This window comes from Rhinopithecus bieti, unplaced genomic scaffold (assembly GCF_001698545.2).
Source record: "Rhinopithecus bieti isolate Rb0 unplaced genomic scaffold, ASM169854v2 scaffold_52030, whole genome shotgun sequence".
NCBI classification, from domain to species: Eukaryota; Metazoa; Chordata; class Mammalia; order Primates; family Cercopithecidae; genus Rhinopithecus; species Rhinopithecus bieti.
The window spans coordinates 669,551-688,284 of NW_016821228.1; positions in this window are offsets into that span (position 1 = coordinate 669,551).

Consider the following 18,734-nt stretch of genomic DNA (forward strand, 5'->3'; position numbering starts at 1 on the left):
GTCATTCTTTTATTCTTTTCTGCAGATTGGACTTTTCATATATTGTCATTTCCTTCAACCTGAGGAACTTACTTAAACATTTCTGGTAGTGAGGTTTTGCTTACAATAAAATTCTGTAAGCCATTGTCTGAAAATGGCTTTAATTTACCTTCATTTTTGAAGATGAACAGTTAACATTTTTCATTTAGCATTTTAAAGATATCATTTCATTATTTTCTATCTTTCTTCTCATGAGAAGTCAACCATCATATTTATTGCTATCACCCTGAATATAATGCATAATTTTTTCTTTAACTGTTTTTAATTTATTTTATTTTAATCATTAGTTTTAACCAGGCTGGTCGGAAGGTTCCTAGATGGGTTTATCTTTGTGTTTGTCCTGCTTGCAGTTTGCAAATTTTTTGGATCTGTTGATGTATTTTTATCGGTTTTAGGTTTTAGCCATTATCTCTTCAAGTATTTATTCTGTTTCATTCTAATCTCTTTCTGGGACCTCAGTTACATATGTTAGATGATAAAATATTGCCCCAGAGGTCTTGTATGCTCTGTTCCTGTGTGTGAATTTATTCTTTGTTTCTATATTCCTGTTTTTAAGTTAATTTGCTTATTCTTTCTTCTGTAAGTCTGGCCTGCAATTAAACTGATTTAACAAAGTTTTTATTTATGGTGATGTGTTTTCAGTTTCGTAATTTTTACGATTTTTTTCTTTTAAGTTTCTACATCTGTGCTGAGATTCCACATCTGTTCATCTATTTTGTCCACCTTTTCCCCCAAATTTTTAGTCAGAATTCTATTAACTGTTTTAAAGCCTTTGCTGATTGCAACATCAAAGTCAACACGTCAACATCACCAGTGAGGGTCTGCTCCTATTTACTATTTTTTTTTTTTTTCTGTTAGCTGTGGGTCCTATTTCTATGTGTTTTGTTGGCCTAGTAATTTTGATTGTGTGATAAACAGTTACGATGATAAACCTTTTGTTATCTTTTTATAGAGTGTTAAATTTTGCTTTGGATGGTGACTAAGTTACTAGCACATTCTCTTGATCTTTTGGAGGCTTGGTTTTAGAGTTTTTGAATGAGCATCTGTTTTAGTTTTCCCCTTAGTTCTGTGCCATAGACCTTAGTCATGATATGTGTTTCTTACTCCTAATGTGTGGTCCTTGTAGAGTCTTAATGAACAGCAACGGTGTTTATCAAGGTCCTCTAACCTAGCCAGACTTGAGCTGTAAGCTGGAGAGACAAGGTAGCTGCTGATATATTTTCTTAGTTATTCATCCTTTCAGGTGCTGCTTTCTTCTGGATTGTTTAGATTCTCACCATGAAAATAGTTTAGGTAAAAGCCAAGGATTCGAGGAGAGTTTGTATGCAGATTTGGCAGTATCCCCTCTGTGTCCTCCTTTTTTCTGAATATTTTTCTTCCACTTTAATGTTCTGCTAGAATCTCTGAACTTGTCTCCCTGTCCTTTTCCCAAGAGGATGACATTTCTTGGTTGATTTTCATTTTCTCCTTGTACTGCCATGAGCCTGAATATGTTATCAGGGGAAAAACCAACTAATTACGGAGCTCATCTACTGTGCTCCTTCAGTTTCTGCCTGCTTTGGATTGAACACCAGTGCCTTCAAACAGTTTAAAGAAAATTTGTCTGGAGTTCATAATTCTTATTATAGGAGATTTAGTCTGATACAAGCTATTCTACCACAAATGGAAGCAGAATTTTTGCATAAACTAATATCTAATATTAGTTGCTTGCCACTCCTTTGTCATGTGCTGTGGGAGAGATTTATGTACCTTAGCAATGATCCATAAAACAACAGTACAAGGTATCATTGTCATCATCATCAATCATCACGATCATATTACTGAAAAGAAACTGAGGCACAGAGTGATAACAAACTTGCCCAAGTTTACAAAGTAAGGGACAGATGCAGGATTCAATGTTGTGTGTGTGTGTGTATGTGTGTGTATATATATATATATAAATATATGTTTTATATATGAATATATGTTTTATGTATTTATAGTTATTCATATTCAAATTAATTAAGTAATCAAATAGTTAAATTTATTAATCTTCTTAAATTATCAAATTATTTAAATTACTATTTATTTTAACAAATAAATTAATAAATTTATTAATAATTAATAGTTTTCTTAATAAAGTAATTGTTATTTAAATTTTTAAATTATTTAATTTACTTTAAATTGATATTTATTCTGGTAGTAGGTTTGATAGATTATATATAGAATAGGATATTGGTATATATTTATTATAAATATAGTATTTACGCTATATTATATATAAACTATGATATTTTATATTTACTGATAAGTAGTATATCTTATATATTATGATATAATAGGTATGTATTTATAGTGATTTGCTAGCGTATAGAATATAGTATTTGTATGGGTATATATTGTTATATAAATTATATTATATTTTATATAATTTATTTGTATATAATTCTACTAACTATTGTATAATTTTATTATTAAATAATAATTTATATTTTTATTATAAAGTTATATAAATGCTATTTATGTAAATATAAATACATTTATATTTTCATAAATATATTTGGTATCATATTTACTATAAAACCAGTAACTAATACAGTAGGGTTTAATTGGCTACGCAGCGGTGTAGGACGTCATAAAATATATTTATGTATATGAGAGACTATAGAAAATAAATATTAATATATAGTTATATATATAAATATATATATATTCTTTTTTTTGAGATGGAATCTTGCTGTGTTGCCCAGGCTGTAGCGCAGTGGCACAATCTCCACTCACTGCAAGCTCTGCCTCCTGGGTTAGCGCCATTCTCCTGTCTCAGCCTCCTGAGTAGCTGGGATTACAGGTACCGTCACCACGCCTGGCTAATTTTTTGTATTTTTAGTAGAGACAGAGTTTCACTGTGTTAGCCAGGAAGGTCTCGATCAGCTGACCTTGTGATCTGCCATCCTCAGCCTTCCAAAGTGCTGGAATTACAGGCATGAGCCACCACACCAGGCCCCAATGTTGTATATATTTTATATAAAGCTTGTAATTATGCCAGTGATTATCAGACTTGGCTGAAGATTGAAATTTCTTGGGGAGTTTTGAAAGTACTGGTGGTTTGATCCCAACTCTATAGATTTTTTTTTTAAAAAACCAGTTGTAACTATGACTTGGCTATTGAGATTTTAAAAGTTCCTCGGATGTTTCAAATGTGCAGCTGAGACTGAGAATGATGGTGCTATGCCATGTTCCCATGATACCCACTAAATCCTGTAACTAGGTCTGTTGATGCTAATTTAATTTTTTTCTTTCTAAATAATTACAGAATAAAAGATGTTTTATATAGTTACTATTCTAATATCATAATGATTAACAATGAAAGAAAGACTTTTTGAGTATCTCAAATTAGTTGTTTAAAAAAACCAATCTATTGCTAAGGGTTTCAGTTGCTGTCATCTATATATGAGTGATAACGTTTATGAGTGTAGTGACTATTTGTATTTATTATGTAATAAGAGCTTTATCCTTGTTCACTTGTTTTGTGAATAAGAATAGGAAATAAAATTTACAAGACCTATTGGATTACTTTTTTATCTTTGTTACTTAATATGAATAAAATAGCTAATAATGAGAATAAAAGCCAGCCCATCATGTGAGTCACTAGCTGTTACTTAATGACCGGTTGCTGATAGCAGCTGCTTCATGTTGATAGTGCAATAAAGGGCAACACATTGTGGGCGATGAAAAGTTTCTACAGAGAGTCTGGAGGCCTCAGTTTCAGTTTGAGATATTAGCCTAGTTTTCTAGTGTGACCTGAAGGTGCCTCAACTTCTCCATACCTTCTCTATACTGAGGTAAAGAGACAATTCCAAGACAGAAGTTGGAATTGAGGCCCTTGCGGCTCCAATGTTTTATAATTATCAAATTATTTCCTCCTTGAAATACTCTTTCTCTGCTTTCTCTCAAGACAGTGAACAGTTACTAGAATAAGGCATCTATGCAAATATCAAAAGTAAAAAATCTACCATTTGAATATGTTTTTAACTGCACCTATTTTGGTGAATAAATCCTGTAATAAACTGATGATTTGGAAGTAGAGTGGATGCTGCTAAAAGCTCAGTTCATCTGATAAAATTCCAGATGGAGAAAGCTTGATGTAGGCAGAGAAAATGAAGAACTGTGGTAAAATTTAATGAATAGCTCACAAAGCCCATCTGACCCTCTGTGTCAGGAGGTAACTAAATGTGTCTTTGTTGAGAAGTCCTGTGACCCAGAGCTGTGCTTCCACCTGGCAGGAGATACTGGTACTGGTGGCTGCCTGCATTCAAGACCCTCTTTCCAGAATGGTGACGTTGTGATTTGCTTTAGTCATGGTTCCTATTCTTGCTGGGGGAGGTATGGCTGTAAGAGAAAGGCAATAAACCCACCAGGAAAGGCTGATTTGCGTTGGCTGGCTGCAGCATTGAATTGGGAACAATAGATGGGATAATAATGCAGTGGTTGGAGGCCGTTTGGCTTTGACCTCGGTATCATTCATAGATTGAACACAAAGCTGTTTTTACTGGTAGTTAAACATTTGGCAATTGCTGATCAGTAACAATGTACTAGACGTTCTGCTGGAGTAGCATGGTTCAGTGGGCAGAACACTGACTGAACTGGAATGTAAAAATATTTGTACTTAAGTGTGTCTGTTTTGCTATTGATTGGTCTTGTGAATTTGGATTCATCCTTTGCCATCTTGGCATGAGTGTGTGTGTGTGTGTGTGTGTCTGTCTGTCTATCTGTCTGTATTCATTTGCTTTGAGATGTGGAGTCAGGGGAGAGGGTACGCTCAGTAAGATGAGTTTGAAGTACTTAAAGGAATGAACAAAAATGAAGGTCAAAATAAAAAAAAAGTTAAGAAAAAAAATGATCAAGCTGAATGACAGTATATGTTTATGTAAAGGTTTTCTAGACAGAATATTTGAAATATTGAGGCCCCAAAAGTTTCAATGGTTAAGACTCCCAAACACCAATGGTTAAGAACACCAGTGCAATGAAAGGACAAAGATTGTTGACTCATAGATTTACTAGGTACATTACATATTACTTTACTTTTTACAGTCTTTGGGTAGTGTTAATTATGGGAGTATATCACCCTGTTCTCTTGTTTGTAAATCAAGATTGCCAGCTTACAGGTGGAATTTGAGGTCATATTCCATTCTTTGAAGAAGCCCTCTGACATATCAGAACTCTACACATTTTATTCTCTTTTTGCTCTTACTTGGCATAAGTACACGCATTCTGGAAGGAATCTTTAGTGTGTGTGTTTGTGTGTGTGTGTGTTGATTATACTTAAGCAGCATTTTTATATACCTTCATTTTAACAAGAAGAACACATATACACGATAAAGGTAGCATAGGTGATGTTGGGAGGAACACGAGTAGAGAGTATGAATTCCAGGAATCTTCAGACCAGAAGTATTTAAGGGTGAGATATAGGTGTAACCCTGTTTATGTTCTACAGAATAGGGGAATTTATTTTCAGCTTGGACTACGTGAGTAGTTCCTCTCTTGATTACCTGCCACAGGAGTTCAAAGGTTCAAACTTTTAGAATGGTGGTTTGTAGCACCTGGAAGGGGGAGAGGCATGGGGAATGGAGGAGATGCAGCCTCAGAGGCAGGTAGTCAGAACCAAGCACTCTACCAAGAATAAGGAAGGTGCAGGATTGTGTGAATAGAACTCTCATTCCCAGTCCACTCCCAGGAAAATACAGCATATGAGCTGAAGCAATTCTTTCATTGGGAAAGAGTCAATGCTTTGAATAAACCTTGCGAAAGTGCATAATCAGTAACAAATTTTCTATAAAACAAAACCCCACAACACAGTGAAGGGGCAATCTAAATATAGAGGCCAGGTTGTATGAGACAGGAATTACATAAGATACATAAAAGGGAGGATAAGAAATCACTGAAAGAAGCTGTATCCAGAATGCAAGCTCTGATAATTTACTGTACCTGGGACCCAGTTCTAAGCTGTAATTCTCACTCTGGCACATGTGTTACAATATTTCACCTACTGGGAGTGCAGCTGCTCTCCCTAATCCAGAGGCAGTACAAGAGACAGAATAAGAGTCCAAGCTGTGCACAGTCCCTAATGCTGACTCCTCCACCTATTACCCATGATACTGGGCAAATTTCCTAAACTCCCTGAACCTCAGTTTATTAAATTGTAAAATGCAAACATTAAAGTACTTCTCTTGTGCATTTTTATAAGTACTAAATGAGATAATTCATGCCAGGAATCAGGAGAGTGCTCAATCAGTGTTAGCTATTAGTAAGATGGTGGTTTCCTCTGAGAGAATGAGAGGCAAAAGGATTTCGATTGTTGAAAATGTAGCTGGGCCCTGGTGAGCCAGGAGATGGCTCATCGTGAAGACATATCACTGTATGAACAGACAAAAGGATGCAGGCAACTAACAGTACTTGGATTGGAATGAGAAAATTGACAATTTCGAGTGTTTCAAGAAGTATTGAGATTATTCCAACTTCTAAATTTCAGGCTTCATTAGAATTTAGCACTTTTCTTATAGATACAGATACAGGTTGATATATAGATATAGAAGTATCTATTTTGGTTTTGCTTCCTGGAGTGTAAGCTCTCTGAGGCAAGGTCTTTGTCTGACTCTTCATTCTGTCCTGCCCTGTGCTTGGTGAAATACAGTGCCAAGATAGAAATACACTTTCAGTTGTGATAACATTCTGTAAAGGACTCTTGTTTCCTGGAGTTGCTTATTGTGGAATGCTAGACTTTGATGGCAGAATTTATACAGTGATCTACATTACTCTCTGTAACTGTGATTACACATATTTTTAAATCTCATGGCATTTTGAGATGACTAAAAGTTTGATTGAGTGTGACTGAATTATACCATGTAATATAAACTACATTCATTTTACTAGGAAGTTAATGGAAGCTTAAATTGCTATAAAACCTTAAAATATTATTGCATATGATAATAAACTCATTTGCCTTCTAATTAAAAATCAGTGAAAGCCCCTTGGTTGGATAAGATATAGACAAATTTCTGTTCAGATTTATCCTAGAATCCACTTCTTGTGTTCTACAAGTTATTTGGAAGTATGTCTCTACTACTTATTTCTCTCATTGTTTCTGTTTTGAGCCATGATAAAATCCATTGGCTTAAGACTAGAAAACCCAGAAACAAATCTATACATCTGTAGTGAAGTCATTTTCGACAAATGTGCCAAGAACACACACTGGGGAAAGGACTTGTTTCTTCAATAAGGGGTGTTGGGAAAACTGGGTATCTGTATGCAGAAAAATGAAACTAGACCCCTATGTCTTGCCATATACAAAAATAAAATCAAAATGTATTAAAGACTTAAATCTAAGGCCTCAAACTGTGAAACTAGTAAAATAAAACCATTGGGGAAACTCTTCAGGGCATTGGTCTGAGCAAAGATTTCTTGAGTAATATCCCACAAGCACAGGCAACCAAAGTGAAAATGGACAAATGAGGTCATATCAAGTTAAAAACCTTCTGCAAAGAAAAGGAAACAAACAACAAAGTTAAGAGACAACCCACAGAATGGAAGAAAATAATTGCAAACTATTCCTCTGACCAGGGATTAATAATTAGAATACCCAAGGAGCTCAAACAATTCAATGAGAAAAAAATCTAATAATCCAATTAAAAAATGGGCAAAAGATTTGAATAGACATTTCCCAAAGAAGACATACAAATGGCAAGCAGGTATATAAAAACCTGCTCAATATTACTGATCATCAGAGAAGTGCAAATCAAAAGTATAATGAGATATCACCCCAGTTAAAATGGCTTCTATCCAAAAGACAGGCAATAATGAATGTTGGTAAGAGTATGGAGAAAACCCTTGTACACTGTTCGTGGGAATGTAAATCAGTACCACCACTATGGTGAACAGTTTGGAGGTTTCTCAAAAAACTAAAAATAGAACTACCATATGATCCAGCAATACCACTGCTAGATGTATACCCAAAAGAAAGGAAATCAGTATATTAGAGAGAGATTGACAGTCCCATGTTCATTGAGGCACTATTCACAATAGCACAGATTTGAAAGCAACTTAAGTGTTCATCAACAGACGAGTGGATGAGGAAATCTGGTAATATACACAATGAAGTGCTATTCAGCCATAAAAAAGAATGAGATCCTGTCATTTGCAAGGACACGGATGGAACTGGAGGTTATTATGTTAACTGAAATAATCCAGGTACTCAAACTTTGCATGTTCTCACTCATTTGTGGGAGCTAAAACTTGAAACAATTGAATTCATGGAGATAGAGAACAGAAGCATGTTACCAGAGGCTGGGAAGAGTAGTGGGGGTGGGGTTAGGGGGAAGTGGGGATGGTTAATGGGTACAAAAATATAATTAGACAGAATGAATTAGACGGAATGGTGGCAGAATAGGGTGACTACAGCCAGCAATAATTTACTGTACATTTAAAAATAAAAGTATACTTGGATTGTTTGTAACACAGAGGAAGGATAAATGCTTGAGGTGATGGATACCCCATTTACTCTGATGTGATCATTATGCATTGTATGCCTGTGTCAAAATATCTCATGTACCCTGTAACTATATATAGCTACTATGGACCCATAAAAATAAAACATAAAAAATTATTTTTAAGCCAGGTGCAAGAGCTCATGCTTGTAATCCCAGCACTTTGGGAGGCCAAGGTGGGAGGACTGCTTGAGTTCAGGAGTTCAAGACCAGCCTGGGCAACATAACAAGATCCTGGCCTCTACAAAAAAAAAAAAAAAAAAATTAGCCAGGCATGGTGGTACATGCCTATAGTCCTAGCTACTTGGGAGGCTGAGGTGGAAAGATTGCTTGAGACAGGGAGGTTGAGGCTGCAGTGAGCTGTGATTGTACCATTGCAGTCATCCTGGGGGACAGAGCGAGATCCTGTCTCAAAATTTTTTTTTTTTTTTTTTTTTTTTTTTTTTGAAATTTGTTGGTTTGAATGCTTCCTTCAGTGTTTCTGTCAGGTCCCTCCTTAGTATCCTATACATATAATACAGAGTTCCATATAAAATACAAAAACTGGAAAACTTAAAAGAGATGGATAAATTCCTAAACACTTACAGCCTCTCAAGACTGAGCCAGAAAGAAATTCATTCCCTGAACAGATCAATAACAGGCTCTGAAATTGAATCAGTAATAAATAACCTACTAACTGAAAGAAAAAAAAAAAAAAAAAAAAAAAAAAAAAGACCAGGACCAGGCAGATTCACAGCTGAATTCAGAATGGGAGAAAATATTTGCAAACTATGCATCTGACGAAGGTCTAATATCCAGCATCTATAAGGAACTTAAGCAAATTCACAAGAGAAAAACTAACAACCCCATGAAAAAGTGGGCAAAGGACGTGAACGTACACTTCTCAAAAGAAGACATACATGCAGCCAACAAGCATATGAATAAAAGTTCAATATCACTGATCATCAAAGAAATGCAAATCAAAACCACAATGAGACACCATCCCACACCAGTCAGAATGGCTATTATGAAAAAGTCAAAAAATAACAGATGCTGGCAAGGTTGTGGAGAAAAAGGAACACGTATACACTGTTGGTGGGAGTGTAAATTAGTTTAACCATTGTGAAAGCAGTATGGTGATTCCTCAAAGAGCTGAAAGCAGAACTACCATTTGACCCAGCAATCCTATTACTGTGTATATACCCAGAGAGGTAAAAGTCATTCTACCATAAAGACACATGCACACAAATGTTCATTGCAGCACTATTCACAATAGCAAAGCCAGGAAATAAACCTAAATGCCCATCAATGACAGATTAAATAAAGAAAATATGGTATATATACACCATGGAATACTATGCAGCCATAAAAAATGAGATCATGTCTTTTGAGAGAACATGGGTGGAGCTGGAGGCTATTGTCTTAAGCAAACTAAAATAGGAACAGGAAACCAAGTGGGAGCTAAATAATGAGAATTTATAAACACAAAGAAAGAAACAATGGCCTTGTATGGCGGCTCACTCCTGTAATCCCAGCACTTTGGGAGGCCAAAGCAGGTGGATCACTTGAGGTCAGGAGTTTGAGACCAGCCTGGCCAACATGGTGTGAAACCCCATCTCTACTAAAAATACAACAATTAGTCAGGCTGGTGGTGCATGCCTGTAATCCCAGCTATTCAGGAGACTGAGGTGCAAGAATCACTTGAACCTGGGAGGTGGAGGTAGCAGTGAGCCGAGATTGCGCCACTGCACTCCAGTCTGTGTGACAGAGTAAAACTGTGTCTCATAAAAAAGAGAAACCAAAAAACAAAGAAGGAAACAACAGACACTGGGGTCTACCTGAAGGTGGACGGTGGGAGGAGGAAGAGGAGCAGAAAAGATAACTACTGGGTACTGGGCTTTGTACCCAGGTAATGAAATAATACGTACAACAAACCCCCATAACACATTTTTACCTGTGTAACGAACCTTCATTTGTACCCCCAAACCTAAGATAAAGGTTAAAAAAATGCATTGGTCTAAATGCTTCCTTCAGTGTGCCTATGAGGTCCCTCCACGGTGTAAAATACACATGTATTGGCTGGACGCAGTGGCTCGCGCCTGTAATCCCAGCACTTTGGGAAGCTGAGGCAGGCAGATTGCCTGAGCTCAAGAGTTCTCGCCCAGCCTGGGCAACATGGTGAAACCCCGTCTCTACTAAAATGCAAAAAATTAGCCAGGTGTGGTGGTGGGTGCGTGTAGTCCCAGCTACTCGGGAGGCTGAGGCAGGAGAATTGCTTGAACCTGGGAGGTGGAGGTTGCAGTGAACCGAGATCATGCCATTGCACGGCAGCCTGGGTGACAGAGCAAGACTCAAAAAAAAAAAAAATCCCCACATGTATTACATACACAATTATATATAAGATAATTTATATATGCTAATTTTATAAAATATTAAATATATTACATAAAATAGTATTGTATACTAATATACATGAAATTGTAGTATACACATGTAATATATAGTATTTGGCAGTATTTAAATGCTATGGGATAAAGATAATAAGGAGAAAATGGCTAAAAGATATACATGTACATGTACATAAATTTCAATATATTAGCATATACATATTAATATGTTTGATATTATTACTGTGTAATAATATCTATCTATATTTAGCTTGTTAATAAATATGCTTCCTCAAGGCTAGACTAGAGTCTTTGTTAATTATGTTGCTAAGGTGCTCTTGCTTTCCTCTGATAGCCATCACCAGGCTAAGCTGCAGTTTATTTCCCATCACTGTCTCTAATTATTTGGGAGACTCATTGCCTCTCATTCTGCTCTGAGAGGTTCTGTCTTCACCAGCCAGGGTATTCTGACCCTGGGTCTCTGCCACACTGAGGTATAGGGGAAACTTGTTCCAGTTCCCCCGTTTTTTTTTGTTTTTTGTTTTTTGTTTTTTTTTTTTTTTGCTAGGAGAGTCATCTGTGAAGGCTTTTCCCTGACAACACGCTCTCCTTGAACTGAATATGTCCCAGCACAGCTGGTTTCACAGACATTTTATCTGCGCAGTTGCACAGGCTCCCATTCTCTGAAGAGCCCAGTACTTAATTCTCTGCTGTTTTGATATTCTGGATAATTTTTGAACAAGAAGCCCTACCTTTTTATTTTTCACAGGTTCCTGCCAATTATGGAGGCAGTCCTCCTCCATACGGTTTCTAAACACCATTAAGCATCCTTCTGAGCTGCAGAAAGTCATAGGACCAGTCTTCAGCCGTGCCCATTACAGTAGCAGTGACAGCACACCACTTTGCTCATGATACGGATCAGTACGTGTTTAAGTGAACGCTGCTCTATCTGCCGATGTTAAGCACTCACTCCACACCTCCTCTCACACGGAGGCTCATGCAGTGAAGAGTAAGGGACCTTCTCATAGCCGCATGTGATGAATATTGAAAACTCTAAGACTGAATCTTTACTTCATGCAAATAAGGTCTCGAAGGAATCCTCTTAAAGTCTGTCATCATGTTATTAGAGACACAAATTCTCTTCAACTCTAAGGTAGCAGCCAGTAGCATGTTGCATAGCTGAGTAGCTTTAACAGAAGGAAGGAAATGTAGCACTGCGTTAGTTTCCCAGGGCTGTCGTAACACATCGGCACACACTAGGTAGCTTAAAACAACAGAAATTACTTTTCTCACAATTCCGGAGAAGTCTGAAATTAAGGTGGCAGCAGAGCCTTACTCCCCAGAGGCTCTAGGGATGAATGTGATCCTTTCCTTTTCCAGCTTCTCGTGGCTGCAGCTGTCCCTTGGCTTGTGGCTGTCTCTCTCTGTGCTCCATCTTCATGTCACCTATCACTTTTATGTGTATCTCTCCTCTGTGTGTCTGTCCCCAGACTCAGACCCTTTCCTAAAAGGATACAGGTGGTTGCATTGAGAGCCCAGAACATGTGATTGCACTGAGAGCCCAGACAGATGATACTAGATGCGCATCTTTTTTGGTGCCACCATTCAGCCCACTACAGGCATGTATGTTGATAGGAATGCTTAAGATATTCAAACAGGAGGACGGGTGCGGTGGCTCATGCCTGTAATCCCAGCACTTTGGGAGGCCGAGCAGGGCAGATCACCCGAGGTCGGGAGTTTGAGACCAGCCTGACCAACATGAAGAAACCCCGTCTCTACTAAAAATACAAAAATTAGCCAGGAGTAGTGATGCGCACCCTACGTGGTGATGCGCACCTGCCAGCTATTCGGGAGGCTGAGGCAGGAGAATCGCTTGAACCTGGGAGGCAGAGGTTGTGATGAGCCGAGATGGCGCCATCACACTCCAGCCTGGGTGACAGAGCGAGACTCCGTCACAAAAACAAAAACAAACAAACAAACAAAAAATTCCAGCAGACAACATGGCAACATTTGGGAAGGTGTTCAGTGCACAGGCAAGGCACCTTCATTTTTAAACTAGGAGTTCCTCAAAGCACAAAACCCAAAGCTGTCCCTTCTCAAAGCTGATTCAGAGATCCATGTTTTCAGGAGTGGAAGGTTTTTGTGGTATGCTCCTTTCTCTGCGAATTTTTTTTTTTTTTTTGTTTGAAGACGGAGTCTTGCTGTTGGGGTCGCCCATGCGGTATGCAGTGGCGCGATTCCTCGTTACTGCAAGGCTCGCCTCGCCGGGTTCTTCTCCCACCTCAGCCTCGCGAGTAGCTGGACTACAGCGCCCGCCACCCCCCGGCTAGTTTTTGTATTCTTAGCCAGAGACGGGGTTTCCAACCATGTTTAGCCCAGGATGGTCCCTCGATCTCTTGACCTCGGTGATCCACCCGCCTCAGGGCCTCCCAAAGTGCTGGGATTACAGGCTTGAGCCACCCCGCCCGGCCTCTCTTGCAATTTTTATAGTGAACCTTAAAGATGTCTGCCATAAATGTTCTACATTATTCTAGCTTGTTCACTGGTTCAAAGGCTGTAGTATAAATTTTGCACAAATGGTTAATCTCAATTCTCTTGACCCTTGGAAAGGGCTCAATACACAGTCAGCTCTGGTTAAATTTCATATTTAATACATGGGTCTACATGCTGTCATTTTCAACAATACCTTTGTGTAAGAAACTAGGAAACATGAAAAAGTCACTTAGTTTCTCTAGTCCCATTGAAAGGTGATGGGATTAGGTTAATTTTTGGTTCAATTCCTTTGAACTTAGAATTCTGTGAGTATTTTGTAAAGTAGCATGTGAGCACTATGAGGGTAAGAAATTAAAAAGAAACTTTTTATTATGGAAAACTTAAACATATGCTAGGTAATGTATCCCTATGCACTCATTACCCAGATTCAACATTTAATAATTCAGTTCAAAGTTAACATCATCTAACCCCCCTGTCATATTACTAAACATGTAATAAGCAGTTTTTTGACAATTTAATCTCCAGTTTAAAAACAAATACTGTGCAAAGAATTCTGCTTTTATCAAGACCTTCACAACCAAAGCCTGTAATGCAACGTTTAGATGCATAAATGCTACGAAATTTGGGGGAAATAAAACAACTTCAAAGTTGGCGCCAGACCTACGGTGTAAGGAATAAATGTTTTAATTCCTCTTTCCATTGTGTTTCTTCAATTTTTGAAATTCTTCAATTTTTGATAAGCTGAAAATGAAGAGAGAAAGTGGGAGGTGCATTCATTAGCATAAAGATGGTTGTAAAAGGCAAGAATGGATGAGGTTGTCAGGAGGACCAGAGAAAGGAGGAAAGCAAGAGACTGAGAGAGTGACCCTGATAATTGATGACCATTCAGGCAACTAGGAAAAGATGAGCTCAGTAGGAGACTTAGAAGTATGTCGGCCTGGGGTAGTGCTCATGCCTGTAATCCCAGCACTTTGGGAGGCTGAGGCGGGTGGATCACAATGTCAGGAGTTCGATACCAACGTGATGAAACCCCGTCTCTACTAAAGATACAAAAAATTAGCTGGGCATGGTGGTGTGAGCCTGTAATCCCAGCTACTCAGGAGGCTGAGGCAGGAGAATCACTTGAACCCAGGAGGTGGAGGTTACGGTGAGCCAAGATCGCACCATTGCACTCCATCCAGCTTGGGCAAGACTCTGTCTCAAAAAAAAAAAAAAAAAAAAAAAAAAGAAGAAGTATGTCAACACTGGGAAATCAGCCTAGAATAGCTTGGGGACCTAATCCAGAAGCCACAGGAAGAGGATTTTTTTTAAAGGAAGTGAGTGGTGAACATTGTCAAATCCTGCATTTGACATATAAGAGGAGTGTCAGTGGCATGATGAAGGCAGAAGCCAGACTTGAGAAGTCAACAGAAGTTGACCAAGAGGAGACAGGACGGATAACAACTCTCAGAAGAAGCCCAGTTCTTAGGTGGGAGGAGAATACCCAATAGCTAGTGGGTAGATGAGGAGAGCGAAGTTAATTATTTTCAAGGCAGGAAACGTTTGACAGTATTTAACTGCTTCTGGGATAAAGGTAGTAGAGAGGAAAGACAGAAATAAATCAATAAGGAACTTTTCAGAGAGGCTACTGTGGGACTTAGACCACAGGCAGAGAATAATTTACAGGTGGGGGAGGAATCATCATTGTGATGAAAGAGAAGGGAGAAATCTGAAAAATCTGATCTGGATACAGATGTAGGTACTTTTACGGGTAGGAACTGATGCGTTTCCATCTGATATATATGTGCTTTTATACACACACACACACACACATATATAGGTGTGTATATATCTATATAGGCATATAGATATACATACCAATATATAAAAATATATATAAGTGTAATATATAAAGATATAAATACTATATATATTATACATATATATATAATTTTTTGAGGGAGGTGACGATGTGGTCTGCTGAGAAGCAGACTATTGCTATAATTTCAGTGAACACTAAATACTTACAGAATAAATGTTAATAAGCAATGTTAAAAAAAGATGTATTCTGAACAATTTGTTGGTAATCACCTTTTCTCCCTTTTATTTTCTTTTAGCTTGCATTTTTTCCCTTTTAATAACACTCAGTGATGGTACGTAAACAGAAATTACAAAATAAAATAATCATTTGTTTTTATGGAGAAAAAATAATAAAATCAACCAACTAACCGAAGTGTTAAATCTATATTAGTCTTACTATATTCTGGAGAGTTTTAGTGGTAATACAATTCTTACACAACACATACATGCTCACACGCACACACACACCCCAGAAATCAAATCATTCAAGATAAATGCACACTACAGTCAACCTGAAAGTCTTTAGGAATAAATACGTGTTTCTTACTATGCTCTGAGATTGTCACCCCCTTGGATCTCATGCCCGATTCTAAAATCAAGTGAAGCATATAAATCTCTAAGACCTAGAGTTTGTCAGCTGATTCTCATTATTCAAGGATGGGTGGAGAGCTGTTAGAGGAACAAGGCAGGGGAAAGTTAGCACAGCATTGTTAGAGATCTCAGTACAGTGGTTCCGAGGAGCCGGCTTGCTTCGATAGGGAAGGGTTAGGGGACGGAGGGGCATAGTTGGGTTTGAATTTTCTTGTTCCACTTCTAAGGAAATGCCAGTTCTTATAGAGCATGCCTCTCTTTCTTTTCTGTTCCCTTGCCCCTTTTCTTCTTCTTCTTTTATTTTCTTCTGTCTTGATCTTTCCATACCCCGAAGTTAAAGGATGGGGGTACCCACGGGAGAGCAGAGTCGATTCAGGTCTGGTAGGATGAAGAGTTGGAATGAATCTTCCCAGTCCATGTAGCTTCTATGTTCTACCATGCAGGGAACTCATCTTTCTTTTCCAGTTCCTGCTTATATTGTTCAGCTAAAAAAGGAAGCACCAAAATAGCTTGTAAGCACCGTGTTGGTTTTTGTAAACTTCAGATTCATTTTAGAGTCATCAGGGACCTCACTTCTGGTTGTACCTGTTTGATACCCAACAAGAAATTTTGCGACAATAAAATGAAACACTTATGCTCTCTGAATATCATAAACACTGTCAATTATGCGTTTAAATTCAGTATCTGTGTAATAATTAAAGAAGTTACAACGGGATAAACCATGTAGGAAATAAATGCCTGGAACTATACTTGGTAGATTTAGGGCATCTAAAGCATTGACTGGTTTTCTGAAAGACCATGACAGTTAAGAAATTCCCCTGCCAGGGTAAAATTAAAAAAAAAATACAAAACTTTATAATACCAGATCTTTCATGTCTAGGAAGGAAAAGTTTAAATTTTGTACATATTCACACCATTTCCTCCATAATACACAGCATGTAGAAAAATGTTCAATAGATATTTGTTGAAAATGTATTTTGAGTATGTATTCAAAAAAGAGGATACGTCTAAAAGAACCTGTAAAGGATCTGAAAACAGCCACCTAATTGGTATGTTTCTTTCTTATTTTAATTTGAAAACCAGAGCCACGTCGCTGTTTTGGGGAGTAACAGTTTTACCAGTTTCCTCTGCCAGCACCTTTATAGATGTATCCAGAAAGTCTCTGATTGTCATGAATGCTTTTGCAAACATTGTGCAAAATAACAATGGCAGTTCTGACATATTTTTTTTTTTTTAAATTTAATTGGCCATAGAATAGAAATGGAAGAAATGCTTTAAAAACATTACAAGGGATTTCAGAGCAAGAATAATGCTCTGAAATAAGCATAATGGGATGAAGAATGATGACACTTTTAGTGGAAAAAATTTTAAGTGCTTTTATCCTTTTAAAAGCAATTCAAAATTATCCTGACACTGATGCTTAGAAAGTGTCTGTAATTTTTCTCTGGAGCACTATAAAATAAGAGCTGGTTCTCCCTGATCTGTGATAGTTTACATGGAAGGTTATCTAATCTGTGCAGAAGATCATGTACTTTTTTTTTTTTTTTTTTTTTTTTTTTTTCTTTGAGACTGAGTCTTGCTCTGTCACGCAGGCTGGAGTGCAGTGGTGCGATCTCCGCTCACTGCAACCTTTGCCTCCTAGGCTCAAGCCATCTTCCCACCTCAGCCTCCCAAGTATCTGGGACCACAGGCACGGGCCACCACGCCTGGACAATTTTAGTATTTTTTGTATTAACTTGGTGCAAAAACAATTGAGGTTTTTGCAATAAATACAGGTTTTCACTATCTTGCCTAGGTTGGTCTCCAAATCCTGGGCTCAAGTGATCTGCCCTCATTGGCCTCCCAAAGTGCTGGGATTATAGGTGTGAGCCAGTAAAATATTTTTGAATAACCCAGCATATATCTTGTTATTTATAAACTTTATTTATGTGCTATATTTTGTCTATTAAATATTAGAAATTTAATTCTTGCTTTTTAGATAAAAATAAGCATAAATGGACATTAATTTTTTCTTTATGCCTCAATTATCTTGCATATTTCTTGGGGTATATAGCCTTTTCATCCCCACTTCATTTTAAAAATCATAAATATAGGCCTTTCTCTAGCCTGTAGGTAAAGAACCACATAGTCTTTAAGAGAGAAATGGGGGATATAGAAAGCTTAGATACATTCAGTCTCTCCTTAAAGTATAATGAGAGATAACTGTATACGGTAGTTGATTTTTATTAACAGATTATGTATCTGTGTTTGTTTTATTTCGGGGGTTAATTTTCAAGTATTGGATGGTTCTCCCTCTTTGAGTTACCATTTGTTTCTGCTTATAACCTACTGATCATGCCTTTAGTACTGGTAAATATTGAAAAGGGAAAGCCTTGGGTGGCTTGGAAAGGCTTTGATGTAAATATGTGTTGCTGAGATGCGGAAGTGAAGGTGTCGGATTATGCATGACTTTCACCGGTGTTCTTGTACCACATTCATGTCCCCTCAGCTGAGTTAAGTAAAATTGGCTATTTAGTATCAAGGTATAATGAGGTCTCAGAACTTTGAGTCACTCTTTTCATTGACTGTCATAGACTCCAGTTTAAGCTCTATTTATTGAAGACTATCACTATGTTATTCTCATTGTTAATTTTATTCCTGAAGCACCAATAATCCAAGTGATTAGATTATTCTTTTTTTTTTTTTTATTATACTTTAAGTTCTAGGGTACATGTGCATAACGTGCAGGTTTGTTACGTATGTATATTTGTGCCATGTTGGTGTGCTGCACCCATCAACTCGTCAGCACCCATCAATTCATCATTTATATCATGTATAACTCCCCAATGCAATCCCTCCCCCCTCCCCCCTCCCCACGATAGGCCCCAGTGTGTGATGTTCCCCTTCC